Source organism: Lagenorhynchus albirostris, chromosome 19 (genome assembly GCF_949774975.1).
Source record: "Lagenorhynchus albirostris chromosome 19, mLagAlb1.1, whole genome shotgun sequence".
NCBI lineage: Eukaryota > Metazoa > Chordata > Mammalia > Artiodactyla > Delphinidae > Lagenorhynchus > Lagenorhynchus albirostris.
The window spans coordinates 31,506,855-31,520,681 of NC_083113.1; positions in this window are offsets into that span (position 1 = coordinate 31,506,855).

The following is a 13,827-nucleotide window of genomic DNA, read 5'->3' on the forward strand; positions in this document are numbered from 1 at the left end:
AAACAAACACACAGGGCTTCCCTGGTGGTGCAGTGGTTGAGAATCCGCCTGCCAATGCAGGGGACACAGCCTCGAGCCCTGGTCCGGGAAGATCCCACATGCCACAGAGGAACTAAGTCCGTGCACCACAACTACTGAGCCTGTGCTCTAGAGCCCGTGAGCCACAAGTACTGAGCCTGTGTGCCGCAACTACTGAAGCCCGCGCTCCTAGAGCCCGTGCTCCGCAACAAGAGAAGCCACCACGATGAGAAGATCACTCACCACAACTAGAGAAAGCCCGCGCAGCAATGAAGGCCTAACGCAGCCAAAAATAAATAAATTAAATAAATAAATTTATTTAAAAATACACACACACACAAAAAGCGACACAAGGAAACTTTGGGAGGTGATGGACATATCTGTTACCTTGAATGTGGTCATGGTTTCCCCAGTGTATGCATCAGTCCAAACTCATCAAATTGTATAGATTAAATATATGTCACTTTGTGTATCAATTATACCTCAATAAAGCTGTTAAAATCATCTTTTCATAAGTATAAACACGCAGAGAAAAAGACACTGCAAGATCACATGCCGGAATGAGAACAGTGGTTTTCTCTGGAAGATGAGATTATGGGTATTTTCACTTTTCTGGTTTTTACATTTTTATATCTCCAAATTTTCTGCAAGATTGTGCTTAATCATGAAAAATACATAATAAATCTGTGTGTGTGTGTGTGTGTGTGTACATACACAACTGTGAACAATAAGAGATGGATAGAAAGGATGGTTGTGCTCCCTGGGGCTGTCCTGTTGAGATGGGTGACAAGACAGTACCCATTATTTTGGGTCCCTTACTTCTGTCTCAGGAAGTCTGCAAGAGCATGAACAGAGAGATTCTGCAGAGCCGGCTGGCAGGTTCCTGAACTGAGGGCCCTGCTGGGTGACCAGATGTTACAGTGGCCTAAAGGCACACTGGAATAATTCCTGATGAGGAAATTTGGAAGCAAGAACTCGTTCCCTGGGATCCACAGTTGGACTTTGGGGAGCTCTGAACCTCCCTCAAACTGTCTGTAGAACTGTGTCCATGTGCAGTGTTCTGGGGAGAGGGCATCCTCATTTTTCATCAGATTCTTAGAGGCGCCAGTGATCTCCCAAAAGGACCTCTCTTCTAGACCAGGAAATGTCTATTATTAGTAGTAAAAATTAAAGGTGCACCCCAAATATAGGTGTGTTTGTTTGTAAATTACATGCATGTGTTTTATATACAACCTAAGTATATATAATATATACAACCTAAGTATATATAAAATAGTCATTAAAAAATATAGAAAGTAAGATCATTTTAATATTTCCATCCCATATCCCAAAGGAGCATTTCCAACCCCCTGGATAGCACTTTTTGGAGAAAACCACTTCTAGAATTAACAAGGAGCTCCCCATCTCCCCATTCCCCAGCCTACTAACCCACAAGGAGCAGGGGCCAAGTTCCATGATAAGAAGTAAAAATTCTGGGGTCAAATTTGACATTTATAAAACACTGAAAGTCTACGTGACACTTCACAGTATCATGAAGATAGAGATGTGCTTCCTCTTGACATAGTTTTTCTAGTAGCTGCGGCTTCTTCACTGTAGTATTCACATCACCAAAGTTGCCCTGCTGTCTCAACTTTAAATTCAAACAGCGGTGGTTTGACTTTTAGGGTTTAATGTAATCAGACTGATGGGGGTCACAGCATGGATGGTCATACAGAGTACATTTACCTCAACCCTACCCTGAAAGGACCATGGCTCTCACCTTTATGAGTACTCTATAGCACAGGGAACTATATTCAATATCTTGCAATGACCTATAATGGAAGCAAATTGGAAAAAATATATATGTATGTATAACTGAATCACTTTGTGTACACCTGAAACTAGCACAATATTGTAAACCAACTATACGTCAATTAAACAAATATTTTTTTAAAAGGATGAGGGTTTCCACTACATGGAAATAGATGACTTTGATTCTTATTTTTAAAAGCGTGGCTTCGTTAGGGTGATTGTATTCAATGCATCAAGATGCCCTTTTTTCCCCCGTGGAGAAATGAAACCAAGGGTAAAGTTTTTTGAGGCAGTCCCAACAGATTTCCAGTTGAGTACCTGTGACAGAGAATTAACTGTTTATCTTTGTCAACATACTGAATATTGAGAACTGTAATGCAACTGTGAAGACCATTTTATCACCAACCCCCCATCTCTAAAGAGTAAGAGCTAACTGGAATCCTCGTGCAGTAACAGGCATAAAAGTAAGGCTCTCAGCTGAGACTGAGGGGAAGTACCACTTTAGCAATTACACTTCCTTTACCTGTCAAAGGAAGGGATCTCTGCCCAAAGACTCAGTCCTTGGCAAGTTTGGGTGAAATTACAGAAATGGAATCTAAACTGAGGGCTTGGGTGAAAAACACGTTGTGTTTTCCATCCCACATTATCCCTGTGTCCATTTAATGCTTTATAGTTCACAATGTATTTTCACATATGTTTTGTCATTGGCCCTCACAAGTGGTTACCCGAGTCGAGATTATTATCTCCTTTCTACAGTTAGCAGAAGTGAAGTTAAGGAGGTTCACATAGCTAGTATCTTAGACCGGATTCCCCCTGGAAGCTAATTCAAAAGTAAGGCTTGAATACAAGTGGTTTCTTTGGAAGATGGTCTCAGAAAATACCAGTGCGAGGGTCGAGAAGCAAGACAGAGAAGGCAAAGAAGCAAATTCGGAGTGCACGGACAAACAAGTTACCTCTGTGGGCAACGGGAGCTCAATCCCACTGGAAACCACTGGGAACTGATATGACACATGTCTTAGGGTTGTCCCACTCAAGCGCAACGGAGCTGGGGTATGAGTCCTCCATCCCCAATGTCCATGTCCAATTTGCTCTCAGAGGTGTAACTCCCCAGCACCAAGGAATTGCCAACTTGCAGGCAAGAGGAAGCCCTCAGCCCCTCACAGTAGAACAAAATTAGCATGTATGGAAAGATGAGTGCCACGGGGATTCTGCTAGCATAACCAGTACATGGTAGGCACCACGGCTGCCAGTCAGCAGCACGCCCAATCCCTTCATCCTTCCCCACCTCCCAGCAAATAGGCTTTCCTTGCTATCTCTGCAGCTAAGGTTGGCTTTCTTGTGGCCGATGAGAGGTAACAGAACACCCCCTAGAGGCTTCTGGGAAAGATTTTTCTTTCCTGTTAAAAGGAAAGAGATTCACAAGTAGACTACTCACTGCTGGGCCTCCATGTGTCTCCTGCCTTTGGACGGGTCATGTGAGGTCATGAGGCATGGAGCAGTGACACCTACTGGGACCACATTTTCAACCCAGACATCATTTATATTCCGAACCAATACTGAAACTGCGTATACTCAGACTTAATGTATTGTAAAAAATGACTGTCCTACTGATTGAGTTTTCTGTTACTTGCAGCTAAATACATTCTTAACTGACACAAAATTTGCTTTTGTCTCAGAATACGAAGTTTGTATCATTGTCCATTTACCTGGGGTTTTTTTTGTTTTTGTTTTTTTTGCCAGTCTTAATTCCCTGACCAGGGATTGAACCCAGGCCCTTGGCAGTGAAAGTGCAGAGTCCTAACCACTGGACCACCGGGGAATTTCCTTACATTTTTTTAAAATCGATTTTTAAAATTTATTTTATTTATTTATTTATTTTTGGCTTATTGGGTCTTCATTTTTGCATGAGGGCTTTTCTCTAGTTGCGGGAAGCAGGGTCTACTCTTCGTTGCAGTACGCAGGCTTCTCATTGCAGTGGCTTCTCTTGTTGCGGAGCACGGGCTCTAGGCACACGGGCTCAATAGTTGTGGTACACAAACTTAGTTGCTCCACGGCATGTGGGATCTTCCCAGGCCAGGGCTCAAACCCATGTCCCCTGCATCGACAGGCAGATTCTTAACCACTGCGCCACCAGGAAGTCCCTTACATTTTTTTTTAATAATCAGAGTAAGGGTGGTGGTTTAAACCAATGTAAAAATATGCTGAGACTTAACAAATCTTTGATTGTGCAATTGAAGCAATCAAAATAGGAGACAAGTTGTTATTTTAATGAATTAATTTGTTGTATTTTCTCAATGCTCTTTTCAGCTTTTATGCCTCATGATTTATCCTGGATATTACAGAATTCCTCACCCCAGCACAACCACCACCCTCTGTTCTCCCTGCAAACAGTCCATTAATCAGATATGATACAGCTCACCCATGGTGGGAGGAAAGGACAGAAGGGTAACTTTTGGCAGACATCGAGTCCAAAACAGACGGAAATATAAACACAGCCTTACCAACAAACAGTAAAGAGCTGGTTATTTAAGGACTATAAGGGCAAGCCTTGGAATGAGAGGGGACATGGCAGACAGAAGAGGGAGTCCTGGGTAGTTGAAGCTTCACCAGTGTAAAGGGAAAACTCAACTTCCCACCTGTGTGGGAAAAACCCAGTTCTTTCTTACTGTATATTTGTTTCCTGTGTGTCCCCTTTACTCTCACACTAATGCCACACTCACACAGACACTTCACTTCTGACACTTCTGGTCACCAATATGCTTTTCCTCCACAACAAGCGAGTCTCTGCAACACCAGCTGGGTATCCTACAACTTAACTCACTTCTGAACCCCTCCTACCCGAAGATAGCATTAGATCCCACAGGTTAAGGACTCAGTCCCACATGATTGTCCCCCATGCACACACTTGAAATGCCAGTTGCAAGCCCAGGCTGTCTGTCACCTGTGCTTCTGACCAACTGGCTTTAGATTGGAGGGTCCAATGACCCCCTGCTTGGGTTCGATTATTTTGCTAGAGCAGCTCACAAAACTCAGAGAAACACTTATGTTTACCAGTTTACTGAAGGATATGATAAAGGATACAGATGAGCATCCAGATGGAAGAGATGTGCAGGGCAACAAGGCATGTGGGAAGGGACACGGAGCTTCCATGCCCTGTCCGGGCTCACCACTCTCCTAGCACCTCCCCATGCTCACCAATCCAGAAGCTCTCCAAACCCCATATTTGGGGGATTTTATGGAGGCTTCATCACGTAGGCATGATCAATCATTAACTCTGTTTGCATCCCTCCTCTCTTCTCTGAGAATGGGGGCAGAGGGCTGTGCGGCTGAAAATTCTAAACGTGACTAATTCTAAAATTCTAAAATTCTAAAATTCTAAAATTCTAATTGTGACTTGGTCTTTCCAGCGACCAGCTCTCATCAAGGAGCCCCCCTGAGTCGCTTCATTGGCACAAAAGACACTCCTATCACCCAGGAAATCACAAGGGTTTCAGGAGTTCTGTGTCAGGATCCGGGGGCAGAGACCAATAGATACTTTCTATTACCTCACAGCCAAGCACAGATGCTGGGCCTTTGCCCCATCTAAGCCCAAGTCGTCCCCTCGGTAAATGAAAGGGCTATAAGGACTACCTCTAATATGCTAGGATTCTAATAATGCCCCGTTTATCTTCATTTTTCAGATTAGATTTTTATATATGTTTTTTCAAAACTGAGCACATATGTAATTAGAAGTTGCAACCAAAGGTATGTTTGGTTTGTATATCACTTCTAAATCTTTATTCCAAATATTAGTTGGGAAAAGGTTCCAAAGACAAAAAAAAAAAAAAAATCAACCATGCCAGAAAATGGCGTCTATTTATTTTAAAGTCTTCAGGCGCTACAAAGCAAGTAGCATGTTAATATGACATTTACAAATCACCCCCAACCACTCTCTAATTAACTTATTGTGTGCCTTCTCTAAACCAACATACACAGAATTAGAGGAGAAACACTTATTTATTCTGTTGCTAAGGAACCAATATAATTTGCATAGCAAAAAAAATCATTAGTATATTTAAGCTGAAATTCTATCTATTTATAACAGCCAGATTTAAAACATGAGATCAAAGTGTCAGCATTATTTTTTTCTGCATTCTTAAGGAAGCAGCCCAAAGCAGCAGTGTGGTTGTACTTAACACATAATATTAGCAAGAAGTTTTGTAGCACTTTCTGTTACTTATTTCTCCACAGTCAGCCGTAGGCACTAGTACGAGGAAGGTCAGAATCATACAGTGTAGGTGGACCAGGGGCTTCATCTGATATTACACATCGCACAGCTCTACATACATCTGGATTCCAGGTGAGTTCAAGTTGGCCGATTCCTTTTTTAGGCTCTTGATAAAGATAACTGTATTTTTTCCTCACTTTTCCAAACTTATTCCTTCATTTATATTTCTCTGGGCGTGATGGAAAGAGCATTGGATTTAGAATCAGAAAACCTGGATTGAGTCTTAGGACATTGACCCTGTGTCAGCTGGGTGACGATGGGCAAATGTCATCACTTCTCTGAGTCTCAGATTTTTCACCTGTAAAGAGGGATTCCCAGAATTGTTATGAGGAATAAAAGAGAAAATGAGTCAGGAAGGACTTTTCAAAGAAGGAGGTGATTATTTTTCACCAGTTTTGTTGAGGTACAACTTTTTAAAATTGTGATATTTAAAGTGTACAATATGATGATTTAATAAATATATACCTTGTAAAAGGACCTCTGCCATTGAGTTAATTACATGCATCAAGGAGGTGATTATTAATTAAACATTCACTGAGATTTTTGGGAGCAACTTGTCATAAGGGTTTCAAAATACATACAGAAAAACAATCTTATAAGATAGCCAGGAAAATTCTGAAAATAAAAAATATTGAGAGGAACTAACACTACTGTATATTAAAACATACTATGAAGCTGCAGTAATTAAAACAGTATGATCCTGCTGCAGAACTAGGGAGGCAGATCAGTGAATTAAAAGAATTCAAGCTAAATACATATGGGGATCTTACACATAATAAAAGTGTCATTTTAAATTGATGGAGAAAGCAATTATACTCCAATAAAGATGTTAAAAAATAATAATAAAAAAATAAATTGATGGAGAAACTGGCTTATTCAATAAATGGTGCTGAGAAAACTGGCTAAATATTTGGGAAAAAATGAAATTAATCATGAATGCACTTTACAACTATTACAGATGTCTCAAATATTTAGATATAAAATGTGAAGCCATGAAAGAACTGAAATGAGGCCAAATAATTGTGTTTTAATAAAAGGGCAGAAGAAGGCTATTGCATATATGGCATACCACCCAGAAACTATTATGTTAAAGATTGATAAATTTGACTACCTAAAAATATTTTGTGTGGCTAAAAAAAAAAATTAGAAGACAAACTGCAAAAATATAAAGAAAAGGGCAAAAAACAAACATTTCATGTTTTTTAAAGAAATACTAATGGGTAATAAAAATATGACTAGGTGGTTAAACATATTAGTAATTTGGAAAATGTAAACAATAAGATACCACTTTTCACTCACTGCATTGGCAAACATGAGAAGGTTGGGTAACGTCTACAGTTATTGCCTTTGAAATTTAACAGACATTCTGATGTTCTGTTTGCAGAACATATATTTGTTGCAAACTGATTTGGAGTAATTTTGGTAACAGCTATCAAATTTTGACTCAGTAGTTTAACTCCCAGGAATTTTTTTCCCATGCATAAACTCACACAATTGTGCAAATATATTTGTGTGATTATACTGCAGCATTGTTTGTAGCAGCAAAAAAAAAAAAAAAAAAAGCCTGGAAATAACCTAAATATAAAGGAGCCTGCTTAAATATAGTTTAGTACATTCATATAATGGAATAGTAGGTGACTTAAAAAATAATGTGAGAGAAATGATCTGATATAGAAAGTTAACACATGTCACTTCCTCTCTTATGCTTGGCGTATATTCATTACAGAAGGCTCACAAAGTCCCGAGACAGATGTTTTTACTCTGTTCTAGTTTTACAGATTAGGAAACGGAGTCAGAAAGGGGAGTAACTTGTCCAAGGTTATATTGCTGGTAGCTGGTGAGCGAAGGTTGTCTGGCTCCAGAGTGATGCTCTGAACACTAGGTTGCACTGCCTCTCTGCAGAGCCCGGCTACATCATTAAGTGAGCAGTAACAACAACAACAACAAAACAAGTTACTGAACTACACACAGAGAGCTGGTGTGGGGCGAGAACAAGAAATTTAGCATCTGCATAGAAATGTCTGGAAGGCTACCTAGGAAAGCACAGCTGGGGAGTGGATGGGGAAGATGACTCTCCTTTTCACTCCTCATAAACCCTGGTTTCAAATTTTTAAAATCATGACAATGAATTACTACATTTTTTTAAATAGTAGTTATTAAACTTCCCCAGGAGGAAATTGCCACAGACCTCTCCTTTTATTCTCCCTCCTTACAGACCCTCCACCTCCCTCCTCTTTGCCTCTCATCCGTTGGCTTCCAAGCACAGAGGAAACGTTGATTCATTCATCCACCTCTGTGGCAGGGCCGCCTGCAATGCAGCAAAGTGTCCAGTGATGCCAGCTCCGACTGAGTCAGACAGAGCCTCAAATGCCCTGGAGGCACAGCAATGATCTCAATTCTACGCTCATCCTCACTGAGGTTCAGCTCTGCCTTCCTAAGGCAACCCGATGCAACTGTGGGTCCTTGGGGACCGAGCTCCTCCACCTGGTCCTCCCACAGCAGTGGGTGGGCTGATTGGACTTCAGGGACTCAATGGCCACCTGGAGGGAGCGGCTCTGAAGGGCAGCTCAGGTCGTGATACATTGGTTTAACAACTGGCTGGCTCGGTAGGGTGGAGAAAAGGGAAGCCCTGATTCCTCATGTTGGCTGATTTCTGGAGGGTAAATACTCCTACCGTAGTCAATTTACAGCTACTAATATATCACAGAACATGAAGTTGGGGAAAGAGGCATAGTTGGAATAGTACATACAACATAACATTTCCATCCCACAGATGTATAAATAATCTCATGATCAGCAATACAGTAACAATAATTAGGAAGTGATGACCTTTAAAAGTATATTACCTTTGTTTTGAATATGATTTACTTAATGGAAAGGTTAAATTGTTTCATTTTTAATGACAGCTGTGTTTAACAGCTTGCAAAATTCCTGAAAATGTAGCCATTAGTTTTCATGAGTAGGTACAGGGCTCAGGCCAGAGCAACTGTTCAGATTTTCTGGAATTGGAGCAAGTTTACTGATTATAAACAAAGATTATTGCTGTTTGGGATTATTTCTTTCTTTTTGGATTTTCCATTTATTTAAAATCAGATTTGACTGACAACCATTACGGTTTAAGGCCCAGTGAGCCCTTAGTTCCTACTTCGATTTTATTCTCAGATCCATCCTTACCTCCTCCAGGAAACCCCTTTTCCTCATAGCACTTGCCCCTGTTCCGATATTATATAAATAATCAGCATATTATTGGTACAATGTATAATATTATATATTATAAAGCATATCATTATTATGCAATGCATTAATTGTCTTTCTCTTCCACTAGACTGTAAACACTCTAAGATCAGAATATTCTGTTTGGTTTGGTTTGGTTTTCAGTGGGATTAGGGAGGCTTATTATTTTATCCCCAGCTCCTGCCTCAATTGCCTGGCACAGAACAGGGGCCCAAAGAACATTTGTTGAACATCTTATCAGAAAAATATATCAGCACCGACCCACCAGGAAGGGTTTTGAGCTGGGCATGCAGCAAGTTAGAACAGCTGTCTTTGGTTTTGGTTTTGTGTTATTGGTTCTATTTATTTGTTTATTTTGTTTTATTTTGTTTGTCTGTTTAATTCATGGATAGCAGGGGCTTTAGAGAGAACTGTGTCCACCTACCTCCCATTCTACAGACTGGAACACTGAGTCCAGGGAATGGGGAATGCTTTTCTCCAGGGCACACAGCCATTTTGCAGGAGCGCCAAGATCTCCTGAGTCTCAGTCCAGCACTTTTTTATCACACTGTGTTGTCTCAGACAAGTTGTTTATCATAATCCTGGTAATATGAGGAGAATTTTTTAAAAAATGAAAGACAGCAGCACCAATAACAGCATTCCCTCTCCTAAGACATGAGGGCTAAGGAATGTTCCGAAACTTTGATGATATATTTGAGTAGAACTTTAATGATGCCTAATGGCAATTATGAATCAAGGGTTTAATTTGTTTGGGGTTTTTTTTCATATGTATTCTCAAAAAAAACCCAATCACTGTGCATTCCCAACCTACCATTTTCTTTGATTGAGAAGAAAGCAACCATGCTGTCCCCCAGGACATAAAGACGGGGCTGTGTTTAGCTGAGTTCACATTTTAAAAGCACGACCTGAGTTCAGGTGTAAGAATAGAGAAAAGAGAAACAGGAATAGTTTGTGTTTGCCAGGCAGACTCTAGGATTGGTGTCTTAAAATGAGACAGTGTAGTTACATGATCAAGAGAATCATGAGAGGCACATGCTAAAAACCCACATTCCCAGGCCCTCCCCAGAACCACTGAATCATAATTGACAAGAGAGAGACCTGGAAATCTATATATATATATTTTTTTTAACATCTTTATTGGAGTATAATTGCTTTACAATGTTGTGTTAGTTTTTGCTGTATAACAAAGTGAATCAGCTATACGTATACATATATTCCCATATCCCCTCCCTCTTGCGTCTCCGTCCCACCCTCCCTATTCCATCCCTCTAGGTGGTCACAAAGCACCGAGCTGATCTCCCTGTGCTATGCGGCTGCTTCCCACTAGCTATCTATTTTATGTTTAGTAGTTTATATATGAGGACCTTTTTCTTTTTAAGATTCCATATATATGTGTTAGCATATGGTATTTGTTTTTCTCTTTCTGACTTACTTCACTCTGTATGACAGACTCTGGGTCCATCCACCTCACTACAAATAACTCAATTTCGTTTCCTTTTATGGCTGAATAATATTCCATTGTATATATCTGCCACATCTTCTTTATCTATTCATCTGTCGATGGACACTTAGGTTGCTTCCATGTCCTGGCTATTGTAAATAGTGCTGCAATGAGCATTGTGGTACATGACTCTTTTTGAATTATGGTTTTCTCAGGGTATATGTCCAGTAGTGGGATTGCAGGATCATATGGTAGTTCTATTTTTAGCTTTTAAGGAACCTCCATACTGGTCTCCATAGTGGCTGTATCAATTTACGTTCCCACCAACAGTGCAAGAGCGTTCCCTTTTCTCCACACCCTCTCCAGCATTTATTATTTGCAGATTTTTTGATGATGGCCATTCTGACCAGTGTGAGGTGATACCTCATTGTAGTTTTGATTTGCGTTTCTCTAATGATTAGTGATGTTGAACATCCTTTCATGTGTTTGTTGGCAATCTGTATATCTTCTTTGGAGAAATGTCTATTTAGGTCTTCTGCCCATTTTGGAATTGGGCTGTTTGTTTTTTTGATATTGAGCTGCATGAACTGCTTGTATATTTTGGAGATTAATCCTTTGTCAGTTGCTTCATTTGCAAATATTTTCTCCCATTCTGAGGGTTGTCTTTTCGTCTTGTTTATGGTTTCCTTTGCTGTGCAAAAGCTTTTAAGTATCATTAGGTCCCTTTTGTTTTTATTTCCATTTCTCTAGGAGGTGGGTCAAAAAGGATCTTGCTGTGATTTATGTCATAGAGTGCTCTGCCTATGTTTTCCTCTAAGAGTTTTATATGCTCTGGCATTACATTTAGGTCTTTAATCCATTTTGAGTTTATTTCTGTGTATGATGTTAGGGAGTGTTCTAATTTCATTCTTTTACATGTAGCTGTCCAGTTTTCCCAGCACCACTTATTGAAGAGGCTGTCTTTTCTCCATTGTATATTCTTGCCTCCGTTACTAAAGATAAGGTGACCATATGTGTGTGGGTTTATCTCTGGGCTTTCTATCCTGTTCCATTGATCTATATTTCTGTTTTTGTGCCAGTACCATACCGTCTGGATTACTGTAGCTTTGTAGTATAGTCTGAAGTCTGGGAGCTTGATTCCTCCAGCTCTGTTTTTCTTCCTCAAAATTGTTTTGGCTATTTGGGGTCTTTTGTGTTTCCATACAAATTGTGAAATTTTTGGTTCTAGTTCTGTGAAAAATGCCATTGGTAGTTTGATAGGTATTGCATTGAATCTGGAGATTGCTTTGGGTAGTATAGTCATTTTCACAATGTTCCTTCTTCCAATCCAAGAACATTGTCTCTCTCTCCATCTGTTTGTATTTCCTTTAATTTCTTTCATCAGCATCTTATAGTTTTCTGCATACAGGTCTTTTGCCTCCTTAGGTTTATTCTTAGGTATTTTATTCTTTTTGTTGCAATGGTAAATGGGAGTGTTTCCTTAATTTTTCTTTCAGAGTATTCATCATTAGTGAGTGTATAGGAATACAAGAGATTTCTGTGCATTAATTTTGTATCCTGCTACTTTACCAGATTCATTGATTAGCTCTAATAGTTTTCTGGTAGCATCTTTAGGATTCTCTATGTATCGTATCATATCATCTGCAAACAGTGACAGTTTTACTTCTCCTTTTCCAATTTGGATTCCTTTTATTTCTTTTTCTTCTCTGATTGCTGTGGTTAAAACTTCCAAAACTATGTTGAATAAAGGTGGTGAGAGTGGGTAACCTTGTCTTGTTCCCGACCTTACTGGAAGCGGTTTCAGTTTTTCACAATTGAGAACCAAGTTGCCTGTGGGTTTGTCATATATGGCCTTTATTATGTTGAGGTAAGTTCCCTCTATGCCTACTTTCTGGAGGGTTTTTATCATAAAAGGGTGTTGAATTTTGTCAAAATCTTTTTCTGCCTCTATTGAGATTATCATATGGTTTTTATCCTTCAATTTGTTAATATGGTGTATCACATCAATTGATTTGCATATATTGAAGAATCCTTGCATTCCTGGGATAAACCCCACTTGATCATGGTGTATGATCCTTTTAATATGCTGTTGGATTCTGTTTGTTAGTAATTTGTTGAGGATCTTTGCATCTATGTTCATCAGAGATATTGGCCTGTAGTTTTCTTTTTTTGTGACATGTTTGTCTGGTTTTGGTATTGGGTTAATGATGGCCTTGTAGAATGAGTTTGGGAGTGTTCCTCCCTCTGCTATATTTTGGAAGAGTTTGAGAAAGATAGATGTAAGCTCGTCTCTAAATGTTTGATAGAGTTCACCTGTGAAGCCATCTGGTCCTGGGCTTTTGATTGTTGGAAGATTTTTAATCACAGTCTCAATTTCACTGCTTGTGATTGGTCTGTTTATATATTCTATTTCTTCCTGGTTCAGTCTTGGAAGGTTGTGCTTTTCTAAGAATTTGTCCGTTTCCTCCAGGTTGTCCATTTTATTGACATATAGTTGCTTGTAGTAATCTCTCATGGTCCTTTGTATTTCTGCAGTGTCACTTGTTACTTCTCCTTTTTTATTTCTAATTCTGTTGATTTGAGTCTTTTCTCTTTTATTCTTGATGAGTCTGGCTAATGGTTTATCGATTTTGTTTATGTTCTCAAAGAAGAAGCTTTTAGTTTTATTGATCTTTGCTATGGTTTCCTTCATTCATTTCTGAACTGATTTTTATGATTTCTTTCCTTCACTAACTTTGGGGTTCTTTGTTCTCCTTTCTCTAATTGCTTTAGGTGTAAGGTTAGGTTGTTTATTTGAGACTTCTCTTGTTTCTTGAGGTAGGATTTATTGCTATAAACTTCCCTCTTATAACTGCTTTTGCTGCAACCCATAGGTTTTGGGTCATCGTGTTCTCATTCTCATTTGTTTCTAGGTATTTTTTGATTTCCTCTTTGATTTCTTCAATGATCTCTTGGTTATTTAGTAGTGTATTGTTTAGCCTCTATGTGTTTGTATTTTTTACAGTTTTTTTTTTCCTGTATTTGATATCTAGTCTCATAGCATTGTGGTCAGACAAGATACTTGATATGATTTCAA